The sequence below is a fragment of the Mustela nigripes genome, chromosome 1 (genome assembly GCF_022355385.1).
Source record: "Mustela nigripes isolate SB6536 chromosome 1, MUSNIG.SB6536, whole genome shotgun sequence".
Taxonomy (NCBI): domain Eukaryota; kingdom Metazoa; phylum Chordata; class Mammalia; order Carnivora; family Mustelidae; genus Mustela; species Mustela nigripes.
Window position 1 is genome coordinate 162,522,344 of NC_081557.1, and position 16,890 is coordinate 162,539,233.

General features: G+C 38.9%; 1 protein-coding gene across 2 annotated transcripts in view; it reads left to right on the forward strand.

Moving 5' to 3' along the window:
• Window positions 1-16,890, forward strand: part of METAP1 (methionyl aminopeptidase 1) — a 66,746-nt gene that overhangs the window by 15,847 nt on the left and 34,009 nt on the right. The gene's annotated exons all lie outside the window — the stretch shown is intronic.

Genomic DNA, 16,890 nt, shown 5'->3' on the forward strand with positions numbered 1-16,890 from the left:
AAATATTTTTTCATTTTTGAAGGCGGGGGCAGAGGGAGAGGGAGAGCGAGAATCTCAAGCAGACTCTGCACCGAGCACAGAGTGCAATGCAGGGCTCCATCTCCTGACCTGAGATCATGACCATAGCCGAAACTAAGAGTCTATAGCTTTAACGACTGAGCCACCCAGATCCCCCCTTTCTTCCTTTTTAATACATGAATTTATAGCTATAAACTTCCCTTTAACTGCATTCCATAAGCTTTTTTTAAAAAAGAGTTACCTCTTTCTTTCTTCCTTTCTTTCCCTTTCTTTCTTAACGTCTTATTTATTTACTTTACTTGACAGAGAGCACAAGCAGGGGGAGCAGCAGGAAGAGGGAGAGGGAGAAGCAGGCTCCCTGTGGAGCAAGGGGCCTAATGTGGGACTTGATCCCACGACCCTGGGATTATGACCTGAGCTGAAGGCAGATGCTCAATTGACTGAGCCACCCAAGCACCCTACTTCTTTATTTTAAAGAGAGAGCACAAGTGGGAAGGGCAGGGGGCGAGAGGAGAGAATCTGAAGTAGACTCTGAGCTGACCGTGAAGCCCAGCATGAGGCTGGATCTCACTATCCTAAGATCATGATCTGAGCTGAATCCAAGAGGTGGTCCAGGTAGGGAAACCAGTAGGAAGCTGTTTTGATAGTTTGTCAAATTAGTAGAGCCTAAAATAGGATGGGAGATATTGGAATTAACTAGATAAGAAGAATAAAATAGGAAATGACTTGTTCTAGCAGTGAAATGAAAACACAGATATCTTACCCCTATTGATACTTTTTTGCTGTCCAGTGATTCACAATCCTGGAAATAAGTAAGAATCACCAACATAGGGGCATCTGGGTGGCTCAGTCATTAGGTGTCTGCCTTCTGCCCGGGTCGTGGTCCCGGGGTCGTTGGATCGAGCCCCGCATCGGGCTCCCTGCTCGGTGGGGAGCCTGCTTCTTCCTCTCCCACTCCCACTATGACCCTCTCTGTCAAATAAATAAATAAAATCTTAAAAAAAAAAAAGAATCACCAACATAACCTGTCCTCAGAGATTCTGATTAAATTTGAGGTAGGAAACAGCATGAATATTTTTAAAGAAAATCTTTACAGATGATTCTAATATATAGCTAGGACGAGAACCACACTATCTCCTATCAGCTCCTAAACCTGGTAGACCTTTTCCTTGGTGCTAAAGAAAAATACCTTCTCTCGGGGTGAGAACTCAAGGTTTACAACTAGTTATAATAGGTAATCTATAGACAGTGCTTTGGTGCTGTTCAGCAGGTAGACAGTAAAGCAGTGGGACAAAGTGCTCTCACATAAGGACCAAATAAGCACATGTGACCTCTTAGGTTTGGGGGTGGGTTGGGGTGTGGTATGGGCACTATATGGAGAGGGTAGCATTTGAAATAGACCTGAAGGGGTAGATAAAGCTTCTGAGAACTGAGATGTAAAGGGGAGTATCAGCAGCAGATAGACCAGGTTGTGGCAAGGAAAAGAAAGTGTGTTTGGGGAACTCTGAGTCTAATTTAGTTGGGTCATTGGTACATTTTGCAGAGAAGAGGAGAGAAAGATTGCCCAGTTAAGCATTCACAAGTCTGAATGGGTAGTTAGTCACTTGTGGTTTCGGGCGGTCCTAGTCTGGTAATGAATGGGAGAAGAAAATTAGTGGGATTGTGGGTTAGGGAAAGAACGTTAGGAGATGTAGGGATATTCTTGATACCCTCTGTGATTTTGAAGGCTATGACCAGGTTGTTTCATGGCCTCAGCAAGTAAGAGGAAGTAAGAGGAAGGTAGGTGTCCTTATATAGGTGAGAGGTGTTTTTTTTTTTTTTTAAAGATTTTATTTATTTATTTATTTGACAGACAGAGATCACAAGTAGGCAGAGAGGCAAGCAGAGAGTGAGAGAGAGGAGGAAGCAGGCTCCCCGCAGAGCAGAGAGCCCGATGTGGGGCTCGATCCTAGGACCCTGGGATCATGACCTGAGCCGAAGGCAGAGGCTTTAACCCACTGAGCCACCCAGGCGCCCCTGAGAGGTGTTTTTTATGGATACTTTAGTTCCTTCATTTACTTGAACCCTTGTATATGTTGAAATACGAGTCTTTAGCTACTTAAGCTGTTCCGTGAGATAGCTCCCCCGTTTATTTAATGAGAATAATCCTATTAGTCCTCTTACTAAAAAGTTGGAATTTGATGTAAATTTCATGAACCAAATGTAAAGCACTCTGAGGAATGTAGAAACCTAGTTGGATAGCTACTTTTCTTTTTTTTTTTTTTTTAATATTTTATTTATTTATTTGACAGACAGAGATCACAAGTAGGCAGAGAGGCAGGCAGAGAGAGAAGTGGAAGCAGGCTCCCTGCTGAGCAGAGAGCCCGATGTGGGGCTCGATCCCAGGACACTGGGATCATGACCTGAGCCGAAAGCAGAGGCTTTAACCCACTGAGCCACCCAGGCGCCCCGGATAGCTACTTTTCAAGAAATGTGTGAAATTTCAAAATGTTAGTCAATGATGGCTATATTGAAAATACAGTTGGGAGAAAAATTAAGTGGGGGTAGAGTTGATCCCCAGTGCGTTGTAAGCTTCTTTTTAATACCAGGTAGTCTGGGGCACCTGGGTATCTTAGTCGGTTAAGCATCTGCCTTTGGCTCGGGTCAGGATCTCAGGGTCCTGGGATTGAGCTCAGCACCCTCTCAAATGAATAAATAAAATCGTAAAAAAAAAAAAAAAAAAAAAGAATAGCAAGTTGTCTGAAATATGTAAAGTGCGTTGTGTTTTTTCAGCGGGTATGTTCATAATCTTGTTGAAAGTGTCTTTGCTAAAGTAGAATCAAGCATGATTATTTTTAAATCTTGGTAATTATGACATAGCTTATTACTTCTCAGAATAGATATGAAAAAATAATTTTCTTTGAAAACTTAAGAGGTATTTAAATGCTGGTCTTTATATATTATCTTGGGTGTATTCTGCCCGTCACGAAGTGAGGATGAATTAGAAGGGTTTTGAAATGTGGTTCCTTTAAAAATTTTTTACTGCTTTTAGTTTGTCCCAAGTTTACCTGAGAAGCGAAACAACAGTAGCTCTCACAATGGAATAAATTAAGTGAATTGTAGAGGTAGTTATTGCTAAAGGGTTTGGAAGTGTCAGTTTCCACTGAGGGACAGATGGTATTTAAAATCAGTTATTATTATATTCTGTACTGTTGAAGAAAGGTGAGGTTTGAATGGAGGATAGGAGGGCATCTGATTATTTAAGCTTAATTGCTTTGAAAGCTACCTATAGAGTTGGGCACAAGTGGGAATGGTACCAGCTCCCTGCTCCTGTCTTAGAGCCACTCTTTTTTCTGTTTTAAATACTGAAGACTGCTCTAGATTTCTTTCTAACAAGAGTTCCTTGATCAAGAGGGGTAAAAAGAAAAACCTTTGGAACTTAACTTTGAACACTCCAGATGGCAAGTATTTGCAATTGGAAGCAAAAAGTCATTTAAAAAGTCTTTGTGTATTTAAAATTCAGGAAGATTTGATGATTGGGTTCTGGATGTGGTCCTGTTGTAAATAACATGGCCTTCTGAGTATAATATTGGAACAATCAAATAATGATAAGTGTGTAGACATACCCCTGTAAGGGGGTAAGTCACTGAATACAACAGGTGTTAGGATGGAAGTAAGATCAATGTGAAAGAAAGGGGCAGTCAGTCTAATTGTTTTAGTTCTTGATGCCAGTCTGTCAGGCCTACTTCATCAGAGGAGTGATGTCCCCCAGGGAAGAGACTAAACAAGGTGGGCTGTGTGTTTTGCCCCATGGGATATTCACTCGTGGGGTGGAGAGTAACTTGTTCAGTCACACTATTAGCAGAAAGTATAAATACATTGCCCTAATTGTGTATTAATTGGTATAATGTTTTAACTCAGGAAAAGAAAGCAACTAGTCTTTTAGATGGATTCTTCATGGAGCTAGAAAATGGCATTCAATTTAAAATACTGACGGTAGGAGATGAGCCTTAGTATATATGCACTTTGCATTATAGGGAATCTGATTTTGGTTCTTGGAAGGACGTGCTTTGAGTCACATATTCTGTAATCCTTATACCGTGTAATTTCTTTCAAAATTTTGTTCCAGTTTTACTGAGAAGTAATTGACTTAACTTTGTATAAGTTTAAGGCATATCAAGTTAAATGATTTGATATATGTAGATATTGCAACATGATTACCACAGTAAATTTAGTTAATATCCATTACCTCACTAGTTACAAATATTTATATCCTTGTGATGAGAACTTTTGGATTTTTGTTCCTAGCAACTTTCAGATACACAATACAGTATCATCATGTTATACATTACATCCTCAGAACTTACTTATCTTTATTTCAATGTTTTAAACAGATTATTTTTGTCATTTAATTCCATATCTCTAAGTAACATGATTATATTGCTATGTCCTGATGATTTGGCTTAGGCTTTCTCTCTAGGTTTCCTGGAGATGCAAGAAGAGTATTTAGTTGTTTTACCCCTTGCTTGCCATATGCTTATCTTCTGATTTATAAGTGATTTTGACAACAGTCATGTAGCCTGTTTCCCCTGTAAGTAGACGGGTGATCTTGGGCAAGTCCTTTATCATCTGTATGTTTCAGTTTTCTCACCTGTAAAAGGAGTATATAAGTAGTACCTACCTCATAGGGTTGTTAAGAGTTAGCATGTGTAAAGTAATTAGAATAGTGACACATAGTAGGCATTACATGTGTTACCCATTATTACTATATTGTGATTACTTTTTCTTTCCTATGCAGATCCTTTACTTAGCTCTTTGTGTACTTATTTTTAATTTACCCCAACCCTTTCTTTGGGTTTGTAAATCTCTTTGTAGTATATTTAAACAATTTGGTATTTTGTCAGTTTTCATGTTTCTGTAAGAAGTCTCTTTTGTGTCTTCTGATCTTTTCAACTTGGATTAGTAGGTCTCTATCTCTGTTGTATAGTTTTTTGCAGGGGAGGGGGTTGGTGGGTATTTATTTCATATCATTCTGGGATTTGCTTTTACTTTCTCTTATGTAGTATTCCCTGTTTCCTGCATTTTGCTAAAATATTTGCAGGAGATTTCTTGAAAAACAGTATTTTGAGAAAATAGTTTGTTTTCTAAGGTTATAAAACATTTGTATCTAATTTAAAACCACATCTAGGTGACAACTTTTTAATGCCCCCCTTTAGTTAGAAGTAATTTTGATATTATTTTATAGTTATAGAAATCAGTAATGGTGAAAGCTGTTGAATAGCAATTTTACATGGAATACCATAGTTTGGACCCAAAATAGTTATTTTCAAATGCAGTAGACTGTCACTCAGGAATGCTTTTTATATGTTGAACACTCACTTAATAGTAATTGATTTTTGACAACTCTTTCTATTGACCAAAGTTTTATAGATATCCTTCTATTTGACCAAAGTTTTATAGTAGAAACAGCCAGGTCTTAAAGCTACAAAACCACAATATGACAATATAGTTGCTAGTTATAGTATTTCTGGAACTTAACAGAACAGGTCTCCTTCTTGAAAGGACATTTTCCTGAACTTTCTAATGTTACTATGTTACAAAACAGGTCTGTATCTTCTTGAAAGGACATTTTCCTGAACTTTCTAATGTTACTGTGTTCTTTTGTTTTCCGTGAGTCTAGTAGGTCTTCTAGAGTAAGCCGACAGTTTTTTCGTTTTTTGTTGTCTTCATTTGAAAATGAAGAAGAAAGCACTTATAGCCTAACAGGAGGGTTTAAGAAACCATATTGTATAACATGCTGGCTGTGTTTGCTCATTTTTATTATTTAGAAGTAGCGTTTTACCAACATGAAGGATTAATAATCTAGTGGAGTGACTTACTGGCATTTAGTAACTTTTCACTGGTACAACTTAGAAGTTCTTGAGTTCATTCTGTTCATGTGAAGTTCTTTCTGGGAGCTTCTGGTCCATCAGGATGATTAACTTCTATTCAGTGTTGTTTGGATGCTGAGTATTTTTCTGTGTGTATGTTTTAATTCCATGAAAATCTCTGAGATATTTTATTACCATATCCTTTGTTGTTGTTGTTGTTAAAATAAAGGTAATACAATGTAGAGAATTTGAAGTGAGGTCTGCCTTCCCCCAAGTTTGTCTCAATCCTTTGGAGTAATCACTGTTAACAACAGGTTGCTCTGTATTCCAAGAAGTTCTCAAGGTACGTAATCCATTTCTTAATGAACATCTTTTCAACAGAATTCAATAAGAAACACTCTGTTTTCCTGTCTGTACTTGATAACATGGTATAACATGATAACTTGACATTAGAAACTATAGTTTCTAATAAAGAAATAATTTTGCTAAGAGAATTAGCATACTTATAATAATATAAGCTCTGTGGATAAAAACATCTAACATTGTAAAATGTTTATAAAATGGTAATATGATTCTGCTTGGGACCAGTCTCATATTTTTTCCTTTGATTTTGCCCTTTTGCCAATTCTTAGTATATACTGAGAAATTCTTCATATTCATATTTATATTTTTAAAAATCTTAAGCTAAAATATTTTATTTAGCCTTTTCTCTGAAATCTGTCCCCTTTACCTTGATCTCATCTGCTTCTTTCTCTTTCTCTTCTATGCTGCTAGATTGTTTTTGTTTCTCTTCACATTTACTGATTTACTATACAGAATACAACTCAGGGACAGCCAAATGGAAAATATGCACGGGGCACGGTGTTGCAGTGGGGGCAGTGGTGCAGACCGATATCTTACCCCTTTTATCTCTTTTACCAATTTGTCGCTTTCTCCTTGCCCTGCCCTGTGAGCCCTATAGCTGTGAAGAGAGTGGACTTTGGAACCAGAAAACCCTATATTTATAGTCCAGCTTTACCACTCAATAGCTGTTTGAACTGGCTCAAATTATTTTGACTTTAGTTTGTAGGAAAGGTTTAAATAACTTCTCCATCTGTAAAATGGGGGTATTAATATCCAGTTCCTAGGATTCATGTGACCTGTGAATGAGATGATGAGATGATGCATCCAAGATGCCCGACACAAGTAAGGCTGTCAACACATGGTGGTTCCCATTAATCAGTGTCGGACGGAGGCTCCACAGGCTTTTATTCTTAATGGAAGGTGATGTTCTGCCAACCCACCTTGATGGGAACCTTCCTCTAAGATATTTGCCGACTGGTCCTTTTTATTCATTAAGAAGATGGCAGAAGTATTTATATTTTTGAGACAGATTATCTGTAGGCCAGTTTTGATAAGGGTTGGCAGTAATAGTGAAGTGGCAGGTAGACAGGAACAGGAAGAAAGGGCAGTAAGGAAAACCTGAATTAAAATACCCAGCAATACACAGTGAGAGATATAAAATGCCTACAACTTTGCAAAACAAATATTACCAAGTTGTATTGCATAGTATAAAAAAGAATAACCCACCATAGTCAACTAGTTTGTTTCAGGGAGGTAGAAATCATGAAATAATAGGAAAAGCTATTAAAATAATAATACATTAAGCCATTATATCAAATAAAAAAAATTTCCTTTTGTAGATGCTAAAGATGCATTTGGTGATATTCACCATCAGTCCCTAATTAATTTTAGAATAGAAATAGGAAAAATTATTTCCTTAACATAAGAAAAAGTGTAAGATACCTCCAATTCTATTCTTTTTCAAAATTGAGCAGTTCTAGTTTGTTTGCCTTTTTATATAAATTTTAGAATCATACTTTATTATATCTAAAAAAAAAATCCCAGTTGAGATTGCTTAAAACTTACAAATGAATTTGGGGAGAATTGACATCTTTCTGACGTTTAGTTTTCCACTCCAGGCACACAAGATGTCTCTGTATTTATTTAGATCTTCTTTGATTTATCATGGTTTCGTAGTTTTCAGCATATAGTTGCTATACATGTTTTGTTACCTTTATGCTCTTTATTTAGTTTGGGGAGGAGTAATTGTAAATGGTATTGCTTTTGTGTCATGTTCCAATTATATATTGCCAGTATATAGAAAAACCGTTGACTTTTGTGTGTTGACCTTGTATTTGTGACTCTGCTAACCTGATATTTTAGTTCTGGGAGTTTTTTCCTTTGTATTTTTATATAGATACTTATGTCATCTTTGAATGGGGACAGTTTTCTTTCTTTGCTTTTTCTGTCTCTATGGCTTTTTTTTTTTCTTGCCTTTTTGAATTGCAAGACTTCCAGTGTAATGTTGAATTAGGAATGTTGAGAGTGGACATCCTTGTCTGGTTCCTGATCTTAGGGAGAAAGCATTTTGTCTTTCACAATTAAATATGGCATCTGTAGATTTCTGGTAGATGATTTTTTTTTTTTTAAAGATTTTTCATTTATTTGGAAGAGAGAGCAGAAAGAGTGAGAACATGAGTGGGAGGAGTGGAGAGGCAGAGGGAGAGGGAGAAGCAGGCTCCCCACAGGGAGCCCGATGTGGGGCTGGATCCCAAGCCCTGGGATCATGACCTGAGCCGAAGGCAGACGCTTTACTGGCTGAGCCACCCAGTGCTCCTTTATCTTGATCTTTATCAAGTTGAAATGCTCTCCTAATTTACTGGGAGTTTTTATTATGAATGGATGTTTACTTTTTCTTCCAACTGTATTGTGGATTTTTTTCTTTCACTTTCATCACTTTTGCTTCATGTACTTTAAAGCTCTGTTGTTAGACATGTATGATTTAGACTGTGATATATCATCTTAGTTGACCTGTTTTTTTTTTTTTTTTTAAATCATTATGTAATTTCCCTCTTTGCTGTCAGTAATTCGTTATGGTCACATTTGTCCCTGAGGCTCTGTTCGTTAAAAATAAATCTTTTCCATGTCCAATGGGATAATTTCTTTTGATCCTTTAGTTCACTGACTCTTTCCTCTGTCATCTCCATCATGCTCTTGAATCCACCCAGTTAGTGTTTTATTTTGGCTGCTGTATTTTTCACTTCTGAAATTTACGTGCGGTTTTTCTTTATGTCTATTTTTCATTGCAAAGATTTTCTCTTTTTCCACTGGTATTAAGAATCCCTCATTGGTTTTTGGAGCATTTTAATTTAGTAATACCTGCTTCTAGGTCTTTGTCAGTTAATGGCAATGTTCATGTCATTTTGGTATTGGTGTCTGTTGACTTACTTCCCTTGTGAGTTGAAATTTTTACGGTTCTTTATATGTCAAATAATTTTAGATTGTATCCTGGAGATTTTGAATATTGAGATTTTGAGACTTGTTTAAATCCTGTGGAGAATGTTGCTATTTTTGTTTTAGCAGGCTCCTGATGTGGGTTACATTCTGGCTGCGAGTTCTAACCTTTCTGACCCAGTGCTCGGTGTGAGACTTGGATGATAGACTTGTGATTAGTTCTGTTCTCACAAGCATCAGTGTATTGTATTATGAACAACTCTATGGGCTCCCTTTCTGGAACTTCTTCACAGTATTTTCTGGTTTCTTGGGAATTCTCTTTGCTTGTTCTCTGGCCAGAAATCTTTGGTTTAGTTACCTGCTTTGCTGCACAGTTTATGACTGTGTTTGTGTCTGGGGCCAAATGGCAGGAAGGCAGAGAGCAGAAAGTGGGGTTTGGCCCACCCTCTGTGGACTACAGCTTCACTGATTAGAGAAGGAAAATGCCTCTTCCTCAGAATTTTGGCTCCTACAGGCTTATGGGTGGCTACCTCCGGTGTGAGAGGATAAAGAGAGAGGAGAAGGTGGTATCTGTGCTCTTTGAGCATTGTTAATTCCCTGTTCTGGTCTTTGAGCCGGAATTAGAGCATTTTCTCTGTGAGCACTGTGTATTTGTGCCAGGTGGTCACTTCTCTGGTGCCGCTGAAGATACGCAGGGTCAGCTGGGATGCTGAACTCATCACCAGCTCAGTGGACCTTCAAATTTTGGTCTTCCCTAATTTGCCTGCTACTGTTTGCTTTTCAGAGTTCTTTTTTTTTTTTTTTTTTTTTTTTTAAAGATTTTATTTATTAATCTGACAGAGAGAAATCACAAGTAGACGGAGAGGCAGCCAGAGAGAGAGAGAGGGAAGCAGGCTCTCTGCTGAGCAGAGAGCCCGATGCGGGACTCGATCCCAGGACCCTGAGATCATGACCTGAGCCGAAGGCAGTGGCCTAACCCACTGAGCCACCCAGGCGCCCTGCTTTTCAGAGTTCTTAAATAACTGTCCCATGCATTCTGTTCAGGTTTTATGGTTGGACTAAATCTTCTGACTTTTGCCTCCTTTGCACTGTGGCTACTGGTGTCACTGATGAATGTTTTATTTTTTATATGTATTTTTAAAAAAGACTTGACTTTTTAAGGGTTGCCATTATGTCTGTGTAGCTTAGAATTCTGCCAGAGATTTGTCCCTGGTTGTACTCAGATGCCATGAGCCAGGAGGCTTGGTTCTCTCGGATGGTATGTGTGGTGGGAGCAGTTTCAAACTTCGGGTTACATGTCCTCTTTAACAGTGCAGCTTCTCTGGGCAGTCATGATGCTAGAAAGATATAGAGCTCACAGTAATGACTAGTTGCTTCATTGGCCATCAGTTTTCATAAGCCGAGACTTTGGGCCAGTATTGACACATGTTAAAGATAGATATTTAAGTGCTTCATTTTTCAAGTTTAAAATTTAAATTGCTTCAAAAATTAACAAAATTGATGATAATTAGAATTGAGCACTGCACAGTTGTTTTCCCTACATAATAGTTGAGGAAACCAGAACTTGAGAGATACTAAGTGTTGTACAGCATAAGTGACCAAGCTAGGATACAAGTCTGTCTGACTTCAGAGTCCATGATTTTTAGCCACTAGCCACTTTTGAAAAGGAGTGTTTTAGGAAATCTTGTGGGTTTTGAGTTGTCCCTACTTATAAACCCTTTAGGAATTAATGAAGTATCCTTAGTACTAAGTAGTTAATGTTAAAGTATTTTTTTTGTTTTGGTTTTTAGTATTAAAAAATTAGGTGAATATGCTAAATTTTTGGTAACATTTTTAAATGCTTCTTTAAAGAAATGATGTCTTCCCCCTCCCTTTCTTGTTTAAATTAGTATGTATCCCCTGCCCCCCATTTAAATTGGTATGTAAACTTCTGTATTCTCTAAATGAATCAGTTGGGAGAGAGATTTTTTTAACTTAAGGAAATGTGTGTCAGCTTCTGTGAGCATAAAAAAAGATCCTGGGTGATACAGAAGTGTTTTGTTCACATAACCTATTTAGAAAAGTTTTATAAATAGGTTATATCAGAGTGCCAACTATGTAAAGGCAGATTTTTTTTTTTTTAACGTAAGCTCTACACCCACCTTGGGGCTTGAAGTCATGACCCGAGATCAAGAGTTGCATGCTCTGCTGACTGAGCTAGATAGGTACCCACTAAAGGCAGATCTCATTTTGCAGTTTTGATATGCATGAATTTAGTTAGCATAGTTTAGTTAAGTGAAACCAGTCTCCCAGCAACATGAAGTAATTAAATGAAGTACATACTTTACAGAGAACTCTTTAGTCCCAGGATCATTGTGTAAGTCACAGGTGGGCACCTTGATCAGTGACCAATCCCTCCTTTCTTTCAGAACCTATCAGTGACTGGCCATTGTGCAACTCTCACTTGTTTCTCTTCCAGACAGCCAAGTCCGTGGTTGTGTTGCTTTGTTTGCCAGTGATGACTTCTGTGATATTTTACAAAAATGGATAATCGAAAGAGGGAATTTGCCAACAAAGATAGAAAGTACAGCAAAGAAATGGTAAATGATCACGCCGGAAGTGAAATCTAAATCCAGAAAGGGGTTTGTAGAAGAAATAGCTGACCACGGGAATGTTGGCATTGCTCACTGTTTTAGAAACTCTAGACGTGCAGCCAGAGCAACTCTGTGGGGCCAACTTGTTGGAATAAATGAGGAAAATGGTTGTGATGAAAAGAATAGCTGTGTTGCAGGGGAAATAATACCAACAAAACTTTAATGGAACTCTCAGAGCCATTGACCGTACAAATGATAAAATTTGGAAGCTGTTCCAAACCTAGAAAGGAGTAGGACAGTTTGCCAATCATAAAAAAGATGTTCACTCCATTTCATGAGTTATACAATGGGAAGAAAGCAAACATTCAAACTGGTCTTGGTAAGTTTTTAAATAAAGAAAGAAAATGCTCTGATTGTCAGTGGTACGGTGTACTAATAAACAAACATGAGTTTTATTTTCTCTCCCAATACTCTGTGTATTTATAACTGACAGATGTCGTAACAAAAAATTTTAAAGGTCCTGGAACAATTCTAATTTCCCATTGATTATGAAGATTACTTTGTACACTTATGGCCTGCATGGTCATTTTTATGGTTCTGCACTATTGTGCAAAGTAAGGACTGACTGCCTGTGTTAAAAATTGGTTGTTGGGGCACCTGGGTGGGTTGGTCGGTTAAGTGTCCAGCTCTTGGTTTCGGTTCAGGTCATGATCTTGGGGACCTAGGATGGAGCCCTCCCCCCTTTCTCTGGAAGCCAATTGGATTTTCTCTTATCACACTATTACAAAATTTCATATTGCATTCCTTGGGCAAGTTGAGTTTTATCTTTTGGGGGTCTTTTCAGTCTGGAAACTCCTGTCTTTCAGTTATGGGAAACTTTGAATTTATTTCTTTGATCTCCCCTCTCCCTTTTCTTTCTGAAACTTTTGTTACTCAGGTATTAAACTTGTTGGTTTTTTTAATATATATATATATATATATATATTTTTTTTTAAAGATTTAATTAATTTATTTATTTGACAGTGAAAGCAAGAGAGCACAAGCAGGCAGAGCAGCAGAGGGACAGGGAGCCCGATGCGGGGCTCGATCCCAGGACCCTGGGATCATGACTGGCATTTGAAGGCAGATGCCTAATGACTAAGCCACCCAGGCGCCCCCCCCTCTTTTAATAAGTAATCTTTTCACCCATTGTGGGGCTCGAACTTATAACCCTGAGATCAAGATTCCTATGCTCCACTGACTGAGTCAGCCAGGTGCCCCAGACATCATTGGTTTCAAATCCTTTTTTCAAAAACACCATCTGTTTTCAACTTTTTGTTGTTTTGCTTTACTTTGGGGGAGATTAACTTTGAGATAATCATTTCTACTGTCACAGGTTTTTAAGAACTTGTGGTCTCTTCCATAATTACTGAAAAGATGGAATCCTAGGCTAATGGAGCTGAAGAGTATCTGAAAGTCATCTTTTGATAACCCTGCTCCGTTCAGAAGTCTCTTCTCTATTCTTGACATATTTTCTTTTCATTTTTTGATGGTCTCCTGCCTTTTTTATATCCTGATTTTAATGATAGCAGGAAAAGGGTTAGCCAGGTTGAGGATGCAAACTGTGCTGTGCTTACCTAACAAGTGAAGTACCTTCGGGTTTTGGAAAGGAGGGTGTATGTGACAGAGCAAAAATCTGACCTTGATTTTTCTCAGGGAAGACTGTTTTTGCAGTGCTGCAGTCTTGGCTGTATCAGTACCTAGGAGATGTGTAAGCCACTTCAGCCGTACATCGTTCTCATTGACAGACATTCAGTTGATTTATTCTAAGCTGTTCTACTGAAAATGAATTCAGAATTGTATCCAGCGCACTTAGTATGCAGATGGTTTGCCTAGTATTAAGTGGACACTGGAGTCAAGGCCTGGAACTGAAGAACAGCACTGGTACACTAGGCATGCAGCCCTGGTGGCATTTTGCCTCTGGACCTGGCTGACTCTTAGACTGGAGTTCCAGGACGCACCCTGAATGCCTCTCTCCACTCCTTTCTTCCCCATTCCTGAACTTTTCCTTGTTGACAACCTTACTGCCATGAATATCTCTGCTATCAGGTAGTCTGGGCGAAGGAAAAACAAGTGAAACTCCAATCTGTCTCATCACCTTTGCCAGTCTTACCCATAATGATGAGTAGTTTGGAAAGGGGAAGAAGAGTAGGGTTCGAAATGGCTGACTGAAGTTTCTTAATAAGTCATGTGCCTTTGTTGATCCCATTTAAAAATCACTGTGCGTAATTGGGAGTTGACCTCATGAATAAGTACACGTAAGCAGAAAAAGCTTCAAGAAAACTGTAATTAGTCCTTCATCCCCAGTGCCCTAATTGGAGTCATTCTTTAGGTGTATGCCCTGGTGTCTTATTATTTACTGCCTTAGTTTCCTGTGGCTGCTGTAACAAACTGCCACTGATAGGAGTGCCTGAAACAACAGCAATGTATTCTTTCACAGTTGGAGAGGTAGGAAGTCCAAAGTCAGTTTCACTGAACCAAAATCAAGGCGATGGCAGGGCGGTGCTCCCTCCAGAGGCTCTACCACATGACTCCAATCTCTACCCTTCTGGACATATTACTTCCTTTTCTGTGTGTGTGAGCCTCTCGCTGCTTCCCTGTTCTAAGGACACTCATGATGATGGCATTTAGGGCCTACCAGGATAATCTCCCTATCACAAGACCCTTAATTGAATCATATATGCAAAAATACCCTTTTTCAAAATAAGGTGACATTTACAGTTTCCAGGAATTACAACCTGGTGTCTTTGGGTGGCCATTATTCAACCTGCTGTAGTTGTTACAGCCACCTTCATCCAGGGCCCCTTTCTCCCACCCCCACCCCATCCCCTGCCTTTTAGTCTTATGAAATAGGTGAGTGATTGATTTGTTTATGTCACTGTTCTTCAAGCTTTTGTTTCTCATAATCTAATGCAATTTCTAACCAATACATCTTCCAAAACTAAAGGTGTGGAGTTTGTTTTTTTTTTTTAAATGATGAGGAGTCTGGAGGTGTAGATATTTTGAGACTGGAACAGCAATTCCACAAAACCAGGGACCCTGGCTTCTTGGGGTGCACTCTTTACTTTGTGGATAGAAGACTGCTGCTTTACCTCAGCCAGCGTCTCTGGGTTTGAAACAGGGAAAGGGCAAAGAGAAAAATAGGTGCCTGTTTTCTAAAAAGCTTTCCAGAGGCCTCACCTGACAACTGGGCTCACATGTTGGCCAGACTAGGTCACGAGGCCACTTGTATCATCCAGGAGGCTGGGAACGTTTTTCCCAGGGTCCATTACAATTCTGCTGTTGCAGCGTTCCAGGAGAGGGGAGAAAGCTGTGGAGTAGGCAGCTTGCGGTCACTTCTGGCAGGTGATGGAAGGTTTATATTTCCATCTATAACCAGAAGAAGGCTTTGTGCATATGATCAGATTAATTTTTGTTCATTCTTTAACAAAAACCAAGAAAACCTGTTCAATGCCAGGCATAGTGATAAGCACTGGGATGTCAGGAGCTCCCATATTTTGATACTTGCTATGTGCTAGAAACTTTGTTAACTACTTTCCCATGAGTTATTTACAGAATCTCTTTTAATCTGCTATATTATCTTCCCTAGACGTATCAGCCCCACTTTATAGGTGGGCAGTTGAGGATCCATGAAAATGGTTAGTAGTTATCATTTCCTAGATTTAAAGATAAAAACTTATTTATTTTTTCAGATTTACTTATTTATTTTGAGAGGGAGCAAAGAGTGAGCACAAGTCGGGGGAGAGGCAGAGAGAGAGGGAGAGAGAGAATCTTAAGCAGGCTCCATGCCCAGTGTGGAGTCTCTGACGCAGGGCTCAAAATCCCATGACCCTGAGATCATGACCAGAGCTGAAACGGGGAGTTAGAGGCTCAATTGACTGAGCCACCCAGGTGCTCCCTTAAAGATAAAATTCTAGAGCTTATAATGGTAGAGTTTAATTGCATACATGTTTTCTAGTTCTGAGTTTGGTACTAAATAGATGCTTTGAATTGAATATAAACTCTCCACACGCACCCACACCTACTCATCCATACACAGAAGCAGTGAGAAAGCATGATCTTAGGTAATCCTGGGTTTGTGTTCTCATTCTGCCTGGTGTGATTCTGTTATGTGACAGACAAGTTATTTAGCTGTTTGTGCTTCAGTTTTGTCATGTGTAAAATGGGGATAATGCTTTCTGCCTTGCAGGATTTTTCTGAGGATGAAATGAGATACAGGTTTATAGTGCACATAGTAAATGGTAACTTATTTATTATGGCTGTCTTCATATTACAGTTTAATACTGATTTTACCTTTCTTTTCTTAGGCTGAATAGATGTAGTACTGAAGAAGTCACTTAATCCTGTTTCAGTTCTTGGGACTTTTCAGTTAATTACAGTACCTCTTATGGCAGAATCATAGATAAGTGTGTGTGTGTGTGTGTATGTGTTTCAACCAGTTTCCTGTAACTCCAGGGTGGAGAAAAACTGACCTTTTTGCCGGTTGTGAGGGTTTTTGCAGTTTGACGGCAGATAGGGATAACTATTTTCCCTCCTGTATTAGTTTCCTATAGCTGCCATCCCAAATTACCACAAACTTGGTAGCTTAAGACAACACAAACTTATTTTGTTTCTCAGGGCTAAAGTCAGGTGTTGGCAGGTTGGCAGCCTTTCTGGAGGCTTTGGGAACTGTTACTTACTCATTGTAGTTTCCAGAGGCTAGTGTCTTGGCTCATGGCCCCTTCCTCCATCTTCAATCCCAGCAATGTAACTTCTCTCCAACCTTGCCTCCATCATTCCTTCTTTGATGACTCATGCCTCCCTCTTACTTAAGGTCAGTTTATTAGCAACTTTAATTCTCCTTTACCTTAGTTGTAACCCAACACATTCACAGGTTCCGTGAATTAGGACATGGCCATTCCTGGCGGTGCGGTTATTCTGCCAACCACATCCCCCATCCTTCCCAAAAGATTGAGCTTAGTTTTAGCTTCAAAATTGAAAAAAAATCCTTGAATGTTGTGGATACCTTTTTATACATCTGAAGTCTTGGGGTTTAATGTTGCAATAGGAGGTAATAGGTATGACCTGGATTTTCTTAACCTAACAGCTGGTCTGCTGTGGAGGATACAGGGAGAGAAAAGGGGAAGTCGTGAAGA